Consider the following 19,626-nt stretch of genomic DNA (forward strand, 5'->3'; position numbering starts at 1 on the left):
TGCTCTAGAATATGAACACAAATGTTTCACATCAACCCACAACCTGTACGAATTCTTCTCAATTGTCATGAGCATTTGTCATACTAAATAGCTGCACGCAAAAAAATCGAGCGTACTAAAAAGATGAAAGAATCAAGTCGTTTTGAATAGTTAATGACATCTGAGGAGATAAAAGTTTGAGGACCAATAATAATCATCTACAACAGTTTCTGTTATTTGACTGACGCCTTTATCCAAAGCATTTCAGCACGGGACTACGATGTACTATATATATATTTGTATATATACACTACATGAACAGAAGTATATGGACACCCGACCATCACACCCAAAGGTGCTTGGTGAACATCGCATTAAAAATATTAATATGGATTTGTTTCCTCTTTTGCTGCTATAACAGCCTCCACTTTTCTTGGAAGGCTTTTCACTAGATTTTGAAACATGGTTGCAGGGATTCGCTCCTATTCGGCCACAAGAGCATTAGTGAGGTCCGACACTGATGTCAGGCGAGAAGGCCTGGCTCGCAGTTGGCGTTCCAATTCATCCCAAATGTGTTTGATGTGGTTGAGGTGAGAGCTCTGTGCTTGCCAACCAAGTTCTTCCACACCAACCTCGGCAAACCATGTCTTTATATACCTCGCTACGTGCACGGGAGCATTGTCATGCTGAAACAAAAAAGACCTTCCCTAAACTGTTGCCACAAAGATGGAATCACACGATTCTCTAGAATGTCATTGTATGCTGTAGCATTAAGATTTCCCTTCACTAGAACTGAAAAGCCTAGTCCAAACCATGAAAAACAGCCCCGCACCATTATTCCTCCGTCACAAAACTTTACAGTTGGCACTATGCATTTATGTAGGTAGCGTTCTCCTGGCATTCGCCAAACACAGATTTGTCCGTCAGACTGCCAGATAGTGAAGCGTGATTCATCACCTCAAAAAACGCACTTTCACTGCTCCAGAGTCCAATGGCGGTGTGCTTTACACCACTCAAGCAGACACTTGGCATTGTGCATGATGATCTTAGGCTTGTGTAGGGCTGCTAGGCCATGGAAACTCATTTCATGAAGCTCCCGAAGAACAATTCTTGTACTGACGTTGCTTCCAAAGGCAGTTTGGAACTCAGTAGTGAGTGTTGCAACTGTGGATAGATGATTTTTACGCACTTCAGCACTCTGCGATTCTGTTCTGTGTGGCCTACCGCATCGTGGCTGAGCTGTTGTTGTTCCTAGTCTTTTTTTACTTCACAATAACAGCAGCTCTAGCAGAGCAGACATTTGACGAACTGATTGTTGGAAAGGTGGCATCCTATGACAGTGTCACGTTAAAAGTCACTGAGCTCTTCAGCACGATCCATTCTACTGCCAATGTTTGTCTGTGGAGATTGCATGGCTGTAGGTTTGATTTTATACACCTGTCAACAGTGGGTATGGCTGAAATAGCCGAACCCACTAATTGGAAGGGATGCCCACATGCTTTTGGCCATGTAGTGTATATTACACATTTAATACAAAGAAATATCTTGATAATATATAAAAAATCCCATTAACTAGTTATGGCATTATCTTCACTATTGGTTTATTTGTCACCGGTTTCTGGTGTTGTAACTGGGGGTTGCTGAAATCAGTGTTACAGCTCCACTTCGTATTTTCCTCACTACTGCACTATTGGTTATGTATGTTTTTATGTGTTTTGGAATTTCGCGCAAAGCTACACAAGGACTATCTGAGTTAACCGTCCATAATTTAACAGTTGAAGACTAGAGAGAGGGTAGATAGTCATCACCACCCACCGCCAACTCTTGGCTTACTCTTTTACCAACGAATAGTGGGATTGTTCGTCACATTATAACGCACCCAATGCTGAGCGGATGAGGTGTCCTAATCACCTGGCCAATTTATAGATGGTTCGGTTTGTTTTGAATTTCGCACAAAGCTTCTGGAGGGCTGTCTGTGTTTGCCGTCCCTAGTTTAGCAGTATAAGGCTAGAGGGAAGGCAGTTAGTCATCACCACCCACCGCCAACTCTTAGGCTACTTTTTTACCAACGAATAGTGGGATTGACTGTAACATTATAACGCCCCCACGGCTGGGAGGACGAGCATGTTTGGCGCGACGGGTTTGCGAACCCGCGACCCTCAGATTACGAGTCGCACGCCTTAACACGCTTGGCCATGCCGGGCCGTTATGGATGGCATCACAAGATAAATATCAGATATACTGCAGATTTCAAAATATCTGCTTATTTATTAAAGATACTTGATTTTGATAGGGACTACTCTTTCAAGGGATAATAAAATAATCCAAGTCTTCACAGCTAGTATGATTCCGATTTATGTTTAGCGTTATAATAGTTGTCACATGTGATATTTTGACGTCTCATTCGCGTGTATAAATCGTTATGAAATGATATTTTTTTTTCCACTTTCGGTTTAAAGTGAGCGAAATACATGCGATTGACAAATAAACCAATAGTGAAGATAATGCCATAAATAGTTAATGGGATTTTTGATATATTATCAAGATATTTCTTTGTATTAAGTAAGACAATCCAAGCCATTTCACCATATCTTTGCACGGTAAACGTTAAATAATCCGTTGCCCTGAACTGTGATAAACTAAACAACCGCATTCCGCCAAGTCAATATTCTGAGTGACAGAGATTAGATGTGACAATATCAGTGTCATGCTGGAAAGATAACAAGCAAATGACGTCATTTTACGTTTGTAAACTATTATTTTTTTATAAAACCAAATCTCGTGAGAAGTGTTAACGTGGCACCGAAAGAGTTCCGTGAAGACAAAGTCAAATTGTTTTCATTAGCCTTTTGTATTCATTTGGAAATTACTCTCAGTTTGCAATAAATTTACTATTATACACTATTTCTGTGACTAATATGATTCATCTTGTGAGTGATTTTCATTTGATTATTTTCATTATTTGGAATTAAGCACAAACCTACACTACGGGTTATCTGCGCTCTGTCCACCAAGGGTATCAAAACCCGGATTCTAGCAGTGTGAGTCCGCAGATATTCAGTTGTGCCACTGGGAGCATCTTGTGAGTGTTGTTGGTTAGGTGAACAGAGCCAATATATTTAGAGTATGTCATGTCATTCTGATAATACATATATCAATTATTGGCGTTCATAATTGAACTTAATAAGTTATTCAAATCAATTATGCTTAAAAATCAGTTTCTCGCGTTTCCTTCATTAGATTGAAACGTTCTCTCAAAGCTACAGGAGGGCTGTATGCACTAGCCGTCCCTGATTTAGAAGTATAAGACGAGAGGGAAAGCAGCTAGTCATCACAACCCACTGCCAACTCTTGGGCTACTGTTTTCCCAATGAATAGTGGGATTGACCGTGACCTCGTAACGCCTCCACGGCTGAAAGGGCGAGCAAGTTTGGTGTGACAGAGATTAAAAGTCGAGTGCCTTATTCACCTGGCCATGCCGGACCCACTTCAGCTGTTACTAAAAATACTTTAACAAGAAGTTTTAGGAGTAAAATTTGTCTAGGTAACTAAATAGTTATAGTAATCGTCATCTGTCTATCTAGATAACTAAATAGTTATGGTAATCATCATCTGTTTGTCTAGGTAACAAAATAATTTTAGTAATTGTCATCTGTTTGTCTACGTAACTAAATAATTTTAGTAATCATCATTTGTTTGTCTAGGTAACTAAATAATTTCAGTAATTATCATCTGTTTGTCTAGGTAACTAATTAATTCTAGTAATTTTTATCTATTTGTCTAGGTAACTAATTAATTCTAGTAATTTTTATCTATTTGTCTAGGTAACTAATTAATTCTAGTAATTTTTATCTATTTGTCTGGGTAACTAATTAATTCTAGCAATTTTTATCTATTTGTCTATGTAACTAATTAATTTTAGTAATTTTTATCTATTTGTCTAGGTAACTAATTAATTCTAGCAATTTTTATCTATTTGTCTAGGTAAATAATTAATTCTAGTAATTTTTATCTATTTGTATAGGTAATTCTAAATAATGTTTAGTAATCGTTATCTGTTTGTCTAGGTAACTAAATAATTTCAGTAATCATCATCCGTCTGTCTAGGTAAATGCCCCCCAGTGGCTCAGCGGTATGTCTGCGGACATACAACGCTAAAAACCGGGTTTCGATACCCATGGTGGGCAGAGAACAGATATCCCATTGTGTAGCTTTGTGCTTAATTCAAAACAACAACTGTCTAAGTAAATACATACTTTTAGTAATTGTCATTTGTTTGTCTAGGTAATTCTAAGTAATGTTTAGTAATCTTCATCTGTTTGTCTAGGTAATTAAAAATAATGTTTAATAATCGTCATCTGTTTGTCTAGTTAACTAAATAATGTTTAATAATCGTCATCTGTTTGTCTAGTTAACTAAATAATGTTTAATCATCGTCATCTGTTTGTCTATGTAACTAAATAATGTTTGATAATCATCATCTGTCTGTTTTTATAATCGTCATCTGGTTGTCTAGGTAACTAAATAATTTTATGGCATCTGTTTCTTCAATCGAGTAATCTATATTATAATGTAATAATAATAGTTTTAAAATTACCAAATTTATTAAAGATTAATTGACCTTGATGGATATCACTTATATAATCTAAGGCTGATCACAATAAAAGTCAGACTATCTACTAAGCACTATTGTTTTTGTAGGTACAGTTCGCGGAGAAACATGCCAATGTATGTAATGATTTTTGTATGGTTTTGTATATCCTGTTACTGTAATGTTTTGACCTGCCATTCCTATGTCATACGTAATTTTTGCAAAATGTATTTATTACTTTTTAATTGTTGTTTATGTGTTTCCATGTAAGTTTCAGACTGGCGTTTCTATATAATACAATGAGTGAAGTAATTCGATAAAACAGGGTTATACATGAAGTAATAAAATATGGTCATAACATATTATTAGCCGTTAATGAAATTAAAGTTGTCCGAAATCCATAAACTGAGTAAATCCTTTAAAACTTTTATAAAAAGAAACGGAAACCTTAAAACAACAGCTGAGTAATTTAACATTTTTCATTTTATAAACCTTTGAAGTGTTGTAACTCACAATTGACTTGACAACTGGAAATCTAAACCTCATACACAAAAGCGAGTGACGCCTATAATTTGTATGTAAATTAGGTTTATAAATATTTTAAAACACCAATCATACTCAGCATCATATATTTTGATCCTGCTACCTAACCCTAAACTATCAACAACTGAAGGGTGAAGTGCGTCAATAGCATATGCCATTGTTTCCACAGCATAATTTCTACATAAAAATGTTTCCTTGGAAACCTAACTTTATTCTTGTAACCAGAGTTCTACTACTTTTTAATGATGAAAACAGGGTTCATAATTTTAACCATAGGGCCAGAAGTGTAATTTTCTTTCACATTTGTTATTAGAGGAAATGTACTTATTGTAGTTACTCGTGCAAGTTATTAATAATTTGACATTTGTTTATGAGTTTTAATGAAAGATTGGAAAAACCTGTAAAATAAACACAGTAATCTTTCTTTTACAACTTCACTCAACCATTCATACCAGGGTTAAAGTCCTACTGATCATATTTTCAGTTGATGCAACGTTTAGTTTCGGCTTCGTTTTAAGTTAAAATAATAAATTATACAATTAGTCAGAGGTTTCGACTTACTGATTTTAACGCTGACCTTCCTTATAGTTTTAATATTTAACTTCATTAAAATATAATTATTTTTACTAATATATATATACACACACATATGGTTCTTCGATTTAAATTCGTACCATTTCGACCATTTTATTCGAAAGATAAAAATATTATATTGACAGGTGCCAATCAGTCGTGATTTACATATTATATTGACAGGTGCCAATCAGTCGCGATTTACAGATGTGTGTCATTCTTCCCAGCCACAAACAGTTCTACCATTTTCACGTATTTCAATCTTTGCTGTTTTATTCAGTGTACGACCGCGTCAGAGGTCCCTAGGATTCAGATGTTTTTATTTTTGTTGTTTCCTTCAGTGTACGACCGCGTCAGAGGTCTCTAGGATTCAGGTGTTTTTATTTTTGTTGTTTTCTTCAGTGTACGACCGCGTCAGAGGTCCCTAGGATTCAGGTGTTTTTATTTTTGTTGTTTCTTTCAGTGTACGACCGCGTCAGAGGTCTCTAGGATTCAGATGTTTTTATTTTTGTTGTTTCCTTCAGTGTACGACCACGTCCGAGGTCCATAGGATTCAGATGTTAAAATATTTGGCTGTTTTCTTCAGTGTACGATCACGTCAGAGGTCCCTAGGATTCAGGTGTTTTTATTTTTGATGTTTCTTTCAGTGTCCGACCGCGTCAGAGGTCCCTAGGATTCAGGTGTTTTTATTTTTGTTGTTTCTTTCAGTGTACGATCACGTCAGAGGTCCCTAGGATTCATGTGTTTTTATTTTTGTTGTTCCTTTCAGTGTACGACTGCGTCAGAGGTCCCTAGAATTCAGGTGTTTTTATTTTTGAATTACAGAAGAGCACGAAGGAAGCAGTACTGTTCGGCTCTTTAAACCGAATAACACGATTGGCTGTAATTTGTAGTGCACTTACAACTCAAAGTGTGGAACGTATTAAGCATTGTCGTGTGCTCGAATCTTAGACTCTTCAACCCACAGTCTGGCACCGAACTGGCACTAACCACCGAACCACACGTGACTCCCACAGTCGATAAAATCTCCTATTAAATGTATTTACAACTATTGATCAACCAAATAATGTTTGAAAATCACTGTTTCACAGCCTTAGCACGGCGGAAATACTTAATACGACGACAGAAACTAATTTTAAATGCCTTAGGAAACTTTCTAACTTCCCTGTCATCTTGCAAGCCACGTGTAATGAGATGATTGTTTAAATCTTTTAAGACATAACAATAGGGCATTTGTAATGACGAGAAACACTTGAAGTAAAAATATATCTTAGAGAGTTTGCAACTGACCGTTGCCGGGCACATGTCTTAGGGACGAGAGTATAAACAGGTAGGGATTGTAGGGGGCGTTGCAGTCAGATCTTAGGCTATTAATTAGAATAGGTATAACTCTCTTTTTGTTAACCTGAAGGTGACCTAAGAAGGTCGAAACGTTGTTCTCTGCTTTATTAGTAAAAGTTTAATACCCATATCATTTGTCCTAAGATACAGTAAGACGTTTGTTTGTCTCAGAGCAAAGACACCGAGGGCTATCTTCAGTGTTCACTGTGGGGAATTGAACCCCGGATTTTTGCGTTGTAAGTCTTTGAACTAACCCTACTGCTGACATATCAGCAGACCTCTTTAACAGGAGACAAATATTTATATTAATTATAATTGAACTTTAAGTGAAAAAAAGTGGACCGAACAGTAAATATATATATGTTTATATAAGCTACTTATGTCTGGATCAATAGCAATCTCATAACTCATACCCTCAGGCCATAAATGGGTATTGAATTCGGGTATTTAGAGTTTCCAAGACATAGGTATTCCTTGTGTTTAACGACATTAAAAAATATGAACTAAATCTTAACAAGTCCTAATCCAATCGTGGTAACAAACAGGTGAAGAATGAAATGGTACTCATAGTATTCTATACGAAAATATGCTAGTCAAGATGTCGGACACGGCGCTTGTGGATTTCTGTACGATCGAACTGTTGAAACAGGTCCTAAGTAACCGTCGTCCTCACACATTTGATGGATTATGGAAAGCTATAAGAAGGATTGATATAATTTGAACATGACGTTATTACAAGGTGAACTTCAACAATGGAAACTCGGTTGCAGAGTTATTGTCAAGACACACGATCATCAGAGAGAGAACGACTGGACAAAATGACATGTACTGTAACGACGTGGTGAGGCTCTAACTATGTTTTAATACAAATAACTCTCGAAATGTGGCCAACCACATCACTGATGCTCTTGTATATATTTAGAAAACTTAATTTCTCCTGTAAGGCACGTCCTTTGAAAACAAAACAAACTCTGAAAGCGGATTTGGTCATGGGTATATAGATGTTATATTACTAAATTATATCTCATTATTTATTGGTCTTATCTGTATTAAGTATTTCCATATGCATAACGGTAGATGCAGTTAGAAATGGAAGGAATTGCTGGTAACTTTTATTTCCTAAAACCAAGTTTAGTAACTAGAGAATTAGTATAGTGTAGTCTTATATCATTCAGGTTAAAACTGTAAATACTGTGGCTATCTTTAATACTGCCTTAGATAACACAGTTTATATAAGGGGTTTCGGTGTTCTGTTGTTGTTATTATTTGATAGTTTATGACCAGTCTATTAAAGAAGGGTACTGCGTGTTTCGTATACACTGTCATTTATGGAACTCAAGTCCAAAAGCAAAGTCTTAGCTGATAATAAATCAAGAACAATGTTACGACTTTGGGATTCATCGTTACTATAGTCGTCATCCAAATAGTGTTCTTAACAACGTGAAGAGGTTGATATTTTATCGTTGTATTTACTACGTGTACCTACTTTAGAATGGTTCATGTTAATCTGAATAACGTTACAAAGTTCTACTGGTCAGGTGGTTAGGGCGCTCGACTTGTAATCCGAGGGTCGCGGGTTCATATCCCCGTCACACCAAACATGATTGCCCTTTCAGCCTTGGGAGCGTTATAATGTGACGGTCAATTCCACTATTCGTTGGATAAAGAATTGCTCAAGAGTTGGCGGTGGATGGTGATGACTAGCTGCCTTCCCTCTAGCCTTACACTGCTAAATTAGGAACGGCTAACGCAGACATCTCTCGTGCAGCTTTGCGCGAAATTCAAAAACACAAACGCACATAGAAATCACCCGACCTAGTATTCCTTTTTGGATGTATTGGAGATTTTGTTTAGTTACTCCAGGGGACTTTTGATAGAAACACAGAGGGCGCGCTAATACAATCATAAAATACTGTGAATTAAATATCAGTTAATCTTACCCCATGAATTAGACATGGCATGAAAAGGGTATGTTAATTAAAACTGCAAACAATGAACGAAATTTAACATACTGTAAGTAATGGAAATATGTAATAAGGGTTATCACCTGGGATTAATTAATAGTGGAAACGATGTATTAAATGGAAACTGTTTTATACATTAAATTTCTGTTGAGGATAGCAACCATAATAGCTGAGTTGTGATATGTATCCTTTATGATAGAAGTAAATGGAAAAAAAATTCTAATAACTACAATTATACTTTCAAGCATTATGCTTTCATCAACAACAAATAAGACAAAATTTGTCAGAAACTGACTTGATGTGTTTCGAATCTCTCGCAAGGCTACACGAGGTTTATTTGCCCTAGCCGTTCATAATTTAGCAGTGATAGACTAGCTTGAACTACACTTTTATCAATGAATAGTGGGTTTGGTTTGTTTTGAATTTCGCGCAAAGCTACACGAAGGCTGTCTGCACTAGCCGTCCCTAATTTAGCAGTGTAAGACTAGAGGGAAGGCAGCTAGTCATCATCACTCACCGCCAACTCTTGGACTACCCATTTACCAGTGAATAGTGAGATTGACTTTATGACGCCCTCAAGGCTGAAAGGGCGAGCATGTTTGGTGTGACTAAAATTCGAATCCGCGACCCTTGAATCACGAGTTCAGTGCTTTAACTACCTGGCCATAGGAAGAGATCTATAAATATATATTAAAATGTTTTATATTATACTATAATATATTATGATGTAATACAATATACACAAACAAGTAGAATATTTAGCACCTACAAATTAACTATTTACAAATTATTTAAAATATGTCTCGACCAAAGAGCACTGCTATTAAGTCAAATGTAGAATATTTTTTTCGTTCCAAACTACCAAACTAAAGTCATAATACTAATATAATAATCAATTTATTTTAGTTGTTGATTGTAAAATTCTAAATTGGCCGAATGAATAGACCCTCTATGTTTTCTCCTTTTGATATAAAATATTGTATTGTTAAATATATGTATCATATATTAACAACTTTTATATTGTACATATAATTCTAATTTGGAACACTGAACTAATTCTATTCTTATATTCTCACGCCACGTGTTTGATTGCTCGGTTATTGCCACAAATTGGATAATTACTTTTTGAATAAGCATTGTGTAAAACCATGCAGTAACAGCCACGTGAAATATCTGTGAATGTATTCAGTGTAATTCGCCAAGTGTAAACATAATTTTCTTCAATAACAGACTGGAATTTTCATCTGAATAGAGATTTGAGATAATAACTGTTAGACCTTAATTAAAAACCACTAATTATATGGTAACCTACTATACTACGAAGAGAGTATTTGTTACGTATAAATATATATTTCAAACCATCTTTGGTGGATAGTAATTAATATACATAAAATTCATGTCACGTTAACAGCGTGAGATTTGTATGAGATTTGAAAGATTAATAAGCTAATGAGGTCGTAGTAACTAAAGTGACAGAGTGAAACTAAAACATAGTAACTAAAGTGACAGAGTGAAACTAAAACATAGTAACTAAAGTGACACAGTGAAACTAAAACATAGTAACTAAAGTGACACAGTGAAACTAAAACATAGTTACTAAAGTGACACAGTGAAACTAAAACAGGAATCAAATATGTTGTCAAAACAATATATTTAACTTAATAAAGAAACGAACAGAGTAATTTGCATCTCATAAGAAGCGAAAGCAGAAGGCTTAGTGGCAAATATAAATACGTTTGAATTGCGTGACTTTTATAACAAATATCCGGCCTACAGAAATCAACTAATTGGTATTAAAGGTTAAGGTCTGGCATGGTTAACCTGCTCGACTCGTGATCAGAGGGTCGCGTGTTCGAATCCTCGTCACACCAAACATGTTCGCCTTTTCGGCTGTGCGGGCATTATAATGTTACGGTCAGTCCCACTATTCGTTGGTAAAAGAGCAGCCCAAGAGTTGGCGGCGGGTGGTGATGACGAGCTGCCTTCGCTCTAGTCTTACATTGCTAAATTAGGAACGGCTATCGCAGATAGCCCTCGTTTAGCTTTGCGCGAAATTTAAAAACAAACGCAACAATTAAAAGCTAGATTCAGGTAAACAATAGGTTCTTTTCGCGCCACTCTAGCCCACGTTTTGCATAAAATTTTGTTGTTTACATGTTAGCTTGTAGGGAAATCTCTTGAAAAACAACACACATGATTGTTTATCGAATTGCTTCATTTCTGTAGAACCACTCACTGACACGTTCAGTCACAGCTTCGTTGACGTACAGTTATTGGCGAAAAAGTAATTTGAAAATGCCAGCATTATTCCTGCATCTCCTAAACGTAAATTCTCCTCAACTCCTGACAAAAACCTAATATTCCAGATTTCTCATGCAGACCTGTGCTCCTAAAGAGCCTACCCTCTAAAAATTCCTATATATGTAATGATCCAGATTTCACATGTAGTCTTACGCTCCTAAAGATCCTACATTTAAAAACCTCTCCTATACATAATGTTCAGATTTCATATGAGAACTTACATTCATATAGTTTATACCTTATAAAACTCTCTAAGTTGTCTCAGATTTCAGATGTACACTTACAGCACCTGGACGTGTGGTGTTTCCTAACTACTGTTACAAGTAGCCTACGCGAACCTAAGGGATATTAACCCTATTTCTATCTCAGTTGGAATTTCTTCCAATAATTTCTAAACTCAGATCACTTAATGTCTAATTCCACACGAACATATAGTGTTGTAAGCTCAAAATCACCAAACAGAATAATAAAAACATACGCACATTAATTCATACATGAAAAGGCCCTAAACAGATGTACGCATGTAAAACATTTAAGGGTCCAGTCTTTTGCTTTCACAATGTGACGAATATCGAATATTAATGATTCATTTTTTCTCGCCTTACTTTCTTTATTTAAACAATTTACGATTTAGAACACAGATCGTAGTTTTCTGGGACACATCTCACTAATTAAAATGGAGTCGAAAGCGATAGATGTAACTCAGCTTCCTGGCTAGGAGATTATGGATGATCGTGTAAGCTTTTGCACACGTCACCTCGGCCCAGCATGGCGAGGTGGGTTGAGGCGTTCGATTCATAATCTGAGGGTCGCGGGTTCGAATCCCCGTCGCACCAAACATGCTCGCCCTTTCAGCCGTGGGGGCGTTATAATATTACGATCAATTACACTTTTCGTTTGTGAAAGAGTGGCTCAAGAGTTGGCGGTGGGTGGTGATGACTAACTGTCTTCCCTTTATTTAGTCTTACACTACTAAATTAGGGACGGTTAGCGCAGATAGCCCTCGAGTAGCTTTGCGCGAAATTCCAAAACAAACAAACAAACGGGTCTACTCACAACTGAATCATTTTTAATATATATGTACATATTTGAAATTAATTGTTTTTAGAACAGTTTAGCACTTTAGGCTCTAACAGTTGGTAATAAGAAGTGAAAAGTTAGGAAGCCCAACTTTCCTGTAAAGCACAAACTGCAACTGACAACACAGAGCTTGAACAGATTTGGTGTCATGCAATATTGTGTACCTATTTTGAAGTCTTCAGTTTCTGATTTCAGCTGGTAATTTGTCAAATATATATTACAAATTTTTTTAGGATTCGTGACTATTCCTCTAGCGGCATAACGGGTATGTCTGCAGACTCGCATTGCTAGAAACCGGATTTCGATACCCGTGGCGGGCAGAGCACAGATAGTCCATTGTGTAACTTTGTGCTTTCTTCAAGGTAAACAGACAAACTCTTCATAACTAATGTAATTAGTTGTACAATTATGTGTTAGCAAGTTCAATGCAGACTTCATTTGACGAACTACAGCTTTGCTGTTTTCAGAAATAAAATACCTTTATTAGCAGACCGAAGCTCAACAGTAATCAATCGACTTCTTCTTGACGAGAAACCCTCTTGATACATGGTGAATAATCAATAGAATCTTTATCATTCTTATACGCATTTCGAGTTCATTTAAGATCAAAATTTAAGTCTCAGACGAGGTGATTCGTAATGCACGTATATGTGAACGTTCGACTTAATCTTTCCAACCCAAGACACTACAGTAATATTGGATTATTTCTCAAAATAAATGTAGTTAATTATGAATAATAGTTGGAATTCACCATTCCGGGTTTTATATAAACAAGTTCTGAGATTAACTGGAGAAGAAAAAAAAATTTGCTTTCGAACAAGTCTTGCATGCCAAGGAGAGGACAGGTAATTTGTTAAACTTAAAATCTCATTTCGGTTTGGCGTTCATGAGAGGTCCTTCCAGAAGGTTAGGTAGGCTTGTGAAACTCAAAATGTACTTTAAAATTCTCATTGGTATACATGAAATATGTGGAGCAAATAGTTATATATATACCTATATATATGTAAATTTCTGTCTTAGTTTATTATACAAGAATAAAGAAAAACTTGCGTCTTTTTAGAAAGATTTTTAGAGTTGTCATGATGCTGTAAGAAGGACAGGATATTTCTGGTAGTATATTTTGTTTTTCTTTCAACAAAGGCCCCGGCATGGCCAGGTGGTTAAGGCACTCGACTCCGAGGGTCGCGGGTTCGAATCCACGTAACACCAAACATGCTTACCCCTTTCAGCCGTGGGGGCGTTATAATGTTTCGATCAATCACACTATTCGTTGGTAAAAGAGCAGTCCAAGAGTTGGCGGTGGGTGATGATGTCTAGCTATCTTCCCTCTAGTCTTACACTGCCGAATTAGGGACGGCTAGCGTAGGTAGCCCTGGTGTAGCTTTGCGCAAAATTCAAAAACAAACCAACAAACTTAAAACAAAAATTCAGAGCAGCCAAACTGATCACGTAACTGTAGTTAAAAATCATTAACACGCTCATATAAACATTTGAATGATGGAAAAAATCTGTAAAATGATGTTTACATATCCTGAAATTGACAACAAACTTTAATGATCATGTGTATGTCATGCTCTTATTGAATTCAATTTTGAAATATGCTAAACGTAACATGGGTAAGGAATATTCAGAACAAGGAGAAAGTAAACTCTTTGTTCATAAAAACGATTGTTCAGTATCATTGTCAAATTCCAACGTTCCGAACAGTCAAGAGCCCCCTTCTCCCTTCACGGTACCTGTACTCGATAGCTTAGTAAATTCACTCACGAAATTATGGTGGTCGTGAGAACAAAGCCACGTGTGGAAATTATACATACGTTCAAATGAGTGGTATTTTTACCACCTCTGATGTTTGCGTGCTAACAACCGTATTTTACATCGTGGAAGACTCGCTTTAACTTTGGAAAGAAAATTCTGAAAAAAAAAAAAAAGGAAATTGACTCGGCCATCAACACATTCATGTGACCTTAACTTTTAACAACCTACTGAGTAAATACAATTAAATACATCATATTTATCACAGAATATCGACAATATTAGTTAAACTGAATGTTTTATGCTGTTGAGAATACTTGTAATTGGTAAGTAATGAGATTACGACCTGTATGAGAGGTCGTTTTTGAGTTGACCCTCAGTTAAGCTCTTTCCTTAACCTATCACCTTTGTTTGGAAGACGCAAGAGGAATTTTCAAGGTATTTTTAAAGAAAAAAAGTGCGTCTTACGAGGCGTAAAATGCGGTATTGTAAAGAAACTCAAATATCCCAAGCTCTATTTGCTTCTTATCCAAGTAATTCGTAAATAAGTATAAATAAGCAACATATGTGAATTCAAACTTCAGTGTATGGAATATTATAGGTGAACACTGACAGATTTTAACAACTGTTACTAAGACTAATGCTGCTGTTGCTGTTTTGAAGTGACATAAAAGTTTGTTTTTTTATTAACTAAATTTTGAAAATGGTCACGTTTTCACTTTAATGTTATTTCTGACAGAGTGCTCGGAGATCCCTTGCATTGAGAAGGGTTATTGTGTTGACCAGAAGCAGAATCGCCATTAGATTTGTTGCATCTCCTGCACGTGTTCCCTGAAAGTATCGACACATCTCTATCATAATCACGAAAGTGGTGTCGTGAACGTTCCGAGGTCTTGAACCAGCATGACCAGGTGGTTAGAGCGCTCGACTCGCAATCTGAGGGCCGCGAGATCGAATTCCCGTCACACCAGACATGCTCGCCCTTTCAGCGTTATAATGTGACGGTCGATCCGACTATTCGTTGGTACAATGGTAGCCCAAGAGTTCGCGGTGGGTGGTGATGACTAGCTGCCTTCCCTCTAGTCTTACACTGCTAAATTAGGGACGGCTAGCGCAGACAACCCTCGTGTGGCTTTGCACGAAATTCAAAACAAACCAAAGAATGTTCATAAAAAAAAAGCTTAGCTAACTATACGGATTAATAAACTTCATCTTTTTTAACCTTGTCGTTATGATTTTGTTTGTGAGTGTATATACGAGTGCGGGTGCAGTGCACGTGAGAATTGTTTGTTTGTTTGTTTGTTTTTTGGAATTTCGCACAAAGCTACTCGAGGGCTATCTGTGCTAGCCGTCACTAATTTAGCAGTGTAAGACTAGAGAGAAGGCAGCTAGTCATCACCACCCACCGCCAACTCTTGAGCTACTCTTTTACCAACGAATAGTGGGATTGGCCTACCCTTATAACGCCCTCACAACTGAAAGGACGAGCATGTTTGGCGCGACGGGGATGCGAACCCGCGACCCTCAGATTACGAGTCGCACGCCTTAACACGCTTGGCCATGCTGGGTTACACGTGTGGAACCTGTTTCAAAAGACCAGGTTTCTACGAGGAACCTGTTTCAAAAGACCAGGTTTTTACGACCTCAGTTAGTTTTCTATTAACACTATTTTTATTTTTCAAGTTTGTTTCATCAAAGAAGAGACCATAAAGTATATAAGAATAGTGAATCAGTTGAGACCATAAAGTATATAAGAATAGTGAATCAGTTGAGACCATAAAGTATATAAGAATAGTGAATCAGTTGAGACCATAAAGTATATAAGAATAGTGAATCAGTTGAGACCATAAAGTATATAAGAATAATGAATCAGTTGAGACCATAAAGTATATAAGAATAGTGAATCAGTTCATTTCAGATTAACGTCCAAATTAAGGGTTACAACATATGAATATGCAGAGTTATTCAAATAAAACACAGTTACCTTGAACAGTAAACATGAAACCCTCACTGGGACAGCGGTAAGTCAGCAGACTTACAGTACTCAAATCGGGGCTCAGTTACCCACGTTAGACAAGTAGATAGTTCAGTGATGCTTTGCTTTTAAAACAAGCAAAAGAACAAATAGTAACCATAAAGAAACGTGATACTTTGTTATTTCAAAATCTAGTTTTTTTGAGCTGCCTTTTAACATCAAAAGCTATTTCACAATAATCAAGTTTATAACAGACAACAAACAAAATGATTTTTCTCTGTTTTTGAATTTTCGCGCAAAACAACACGAGTTCAAGCGTTAGATGGACCTCTCATTATAACAGTCGTGCGGCTGAAAGTACGAGTTTGTTCGATGACAGGTTTAACCAAGAAGTAATATCACGTGCCACTGGAGAATGAAATGGCTGTTAATGTTATTTAATATGAAGACAAGCCTGTCAAATCGCCGGATGCGGCGTTTAGAGACTTCCTTGCGATCAGACTATTGAAACGGCTGCTGGAAAACTATCGTTCTTGTATAGAAAATGGATTAAGGAAAGTCTGCAGGGAACAGTGGTGTGTTTTAGACATGCTAGTCTTAAAACGAGGAATACCGTGCTGCAGGGCTGTTGTTAAAATGATAATTGTTTGTAGAATATGGCAGAATGTACTCTAACAGTTGGTGTAGCTCCGAAGTTATTTTAATGTAACGTTCTCAAACTATATTTAGATCCACGTTTTGGTGTACCATCGTTTCATAGTTCATTTTCTAGTCAAAATATTTGTAGATCTAGTGGTTAGTGTGCCAGGACCGTGAGTTACACTTTCAGACCGTGGATGTACTATAAGATTGTTTGTTTGTTTGTTTTTTAATTTCGCGCAAAGGTACACGAGGGTTATTTGCGCTAGCCGTCACTAATTTAGCACTGTAAGACTAGAGGAAAGGCAGTTAGTCATCACTACCTATTGTCAGCTTTTGCCCCTCGCTAGTACAGCGGTAAGTGTACGGATTTACAAACCTCAAATTAGGGGTTCGATTACCCTCGGTGGGCTCAACAGCTCGATGTGGCTTTGCTATAAGAAAACACACACATACTGTCAACTCTTGGGCTACTTTTTACTAACGAACAGTGTGATTTACCGTCACATAATAACAGTGAAAGGGCGAGCATGTTTGGTATGACGGGGACTCGATCTTGCGACCCTCAGATTGTGAGTCGAGTGCCTTAACCAAACGGCCATGTCGGGCCATCAGCAAAAGGAATAAAATAGAAAGAGAACTCTAAAACTAATTTATATTACCTATTAAATCATTAGGTATGATTTTAGTATTTTCCCCTGGTGACTAGTTAAAAACAGTACTTAGTGACTTGTATATAGAATAAGAGCTTTCTTGTATACCTTGCTGTATTGTATATCCTTTTCTTCAGTTTTGGTTTCTATCAATAATAATGCCTCCCAGTGGCACATCGGTAATTCTGCGGACGTACAATGCTAGAAACCGAGTTTCGATATCAATGGTGGGCAGAGTACAAATAGCCCCACTGTGTAGCTTTGTGTTTAATTACTAATTACTGTATTGAATAGAATTACGTTTATTTTGGAACAATTTGTTGTTAGTTATCAATTTTTATTAAAAAGATTGATTTGTCTCTTTAGCTTAGAAATTGTATTTAACGGAAATCTCTTGAAACCATGGAAATATCATTGGATTTACAACCGAAAATGTCTTTAACAGCGAGAGTAACCAACCGATAGAACAATACAGTCCAACCGTTATGAGAAGATAGTAAGTCAAGGATATTTTATTAGTTAAAATGATGGTCAGGTTAGTTTCTAGTTTCATATCTTACTCTTATCGGAACTTATTATAGTATGATTTCTGTATAGTGATTGGATGTCGAAATCCTAGGACTTTATGTAACACCTAGACACATGAGGAGAACATTACGACTCTGTGTAACACCTAGACACATGAGGAGAACATTACAACTCTGTGTAACACCTAGACACATGAGGAGAACATTACGATTTTATGTAACACCTAGACACATGAGGAGAACATTACAACTCTGTGTAACACCTAGACACATGAGAAGAACATTACGACTCTGTGTAACACCTAGACACATGAGAAGAACATCACGACTCTGTGTAACACCTAGACACATGAGGAGAACATCACGACTCTGTGTAACACCTAGACACATGAGAAGAACATCACGACTCTGTGTAACACCTAGACACATGAGAAGAACATCACGACTCTGTGTAACACCTAGACACATGAGGAGAACATCACGACTCTGTGTAACACCTAGACACATGAGAAGAACATCACGACTCTGTGTAACACCTTGACACATGAGAAGAACATCACGACTCTGTGTAACACCTTGACACATGAGAAGAACATCACGACTCTGTGTAACACCTTGTTCTAACACAGGTTCTTGTTATTTGCATCATCTACTTCTACTTAAGTTATGCACCAGTATAACCTTATAAAACTTTATCAAATACAAGTAGAGCAGAAATGTACTACAAGAAAAACATTTTCGTACATAAATATATGACTGGTTAAACAGTTAAAACGTGCTATTTTAACTAAAATAGGTTTTTTCTAACTGATATTCAACTTTAGCATGACGAGAAACAGCAAGTCAAAGGTTAAGGTCTCTTATTTTCTGAAGATACTTCACTTGTCGACTGTTAACCATCAGTTTCTACACGGAAGAAGAAAAAGTCGTGTGCTTGTTATTAGTTCCGAACCTGTTTTGTTTAACAAGTGTTGTTGTTGTTGTTGTTGTTTAACAAGTGTTGTTGTTGTTTTCCGATGTGCCTTGATGACACTTTGAGTAACAATGTAAATGATAAATAAGATATTCGTAGTCGTGTTCAAAATGAATAAATCTACAATAAAAAGCAACGGCGAAACGAATAACAAGTTTTCAGATTAGCAACCTAAATCACCTAGGTTTAAATCATTATTATACATTTTGCACCAGATGTTAAACGTTTCACAAGATGTCTTAACTTTGGTTGAATATAAGCTTTCCCACACAGCACTGACTTACCTGTTATCGGATTGGCTCGAAGCCTGGGATCTTCAGTGGAGAGCTTGTTTTGTGTTTCACTGCAGACTTAGTGAATTGGTAAAGTTAGTAAGCGATGCACTAATAAACCTCTTCTTTATATTGTTGCATCGAGAAATATTATCATAATCTAATCATGACGTCACTACGAATAGTGCTTTTTTAACGTGTGTTCATTGTCTCAGTTACTAGCCAATGAGAGTTTGTGGCAGTGCTTCAAGTGGGCACAACGTATACGCGACGAGAAAGCTTGTGAGGTCGAGTATAATAACAAGGCACATCCTAATCGTTTCGTACCCTAAACGTTTCGTGTTTCATTCCGATAAAGCTGTTCATTACTTCTTAGGCAACGACCTTTCGTGACCTCGCTGGATCGTGAAATGTTACATCTCACTCATATTCCAAACATTCTCACGGAAAGCACGAGGTA

General features: G+C 36.8%; 1 protein-coding gene and 1 long non-coding RNA gene across 3 annotated transcripts in view; one reads left to right on the forward strand and one right to left on the reverse strand.

The window, feature by feature from the left end:
• LOC143224813 (uncharacterized) overlaps positions 1-19,020 on the forward strand; it is a 45,707-nt gene extending 26,687 nt beyond the window's left edge. The window contains exons 2-3 of the long non-coding RNA XR_013013457.1: positions 17,761-17,890; positions 18,746-19,020. This is a non-coding gene — a long non-coding RNA (uncharacterized LOC143224813). The remainder of the gene's footprint in view (positions 1-17,760; positions 17,891-18,745) is intronic.
• The window catches only part of LOC143224812 (uncharacterized), a 33,286-nt gene extending 13,956 nt beyond the window's left edge, over positions 1-19,330 (reverse strand). For both annotated transcript variants that reach the window (XM_076453142.1, XM_076453141.1), the window contains exon 1: positions 19,179-19,330. The gene's annotated coding sequence lies outside the window, so the exon portion shown is untranslated. The remainder of the gene's footprint in view (positions 1-19,178) is intronic.
• Positions 19,331-19,626: the final 296 nt, after the last annotated feature.

The sequence above is a fragment of the Tachypleus tridentatus genome, chromosome 9 (assembly GCF_004210375.1).
Source record: "Tachypleus tridentatus isolate NWPU-2018 chromosome 9, ASM421037v1, whole genome shotgun sequence".
Classification (NCBI taxonomy): Eukaryota; Metazoa; Arthropoda; class Merostomata; order Xiphosura; family Limulidae; genus Tachypleus; species Tachypleus tridentatus.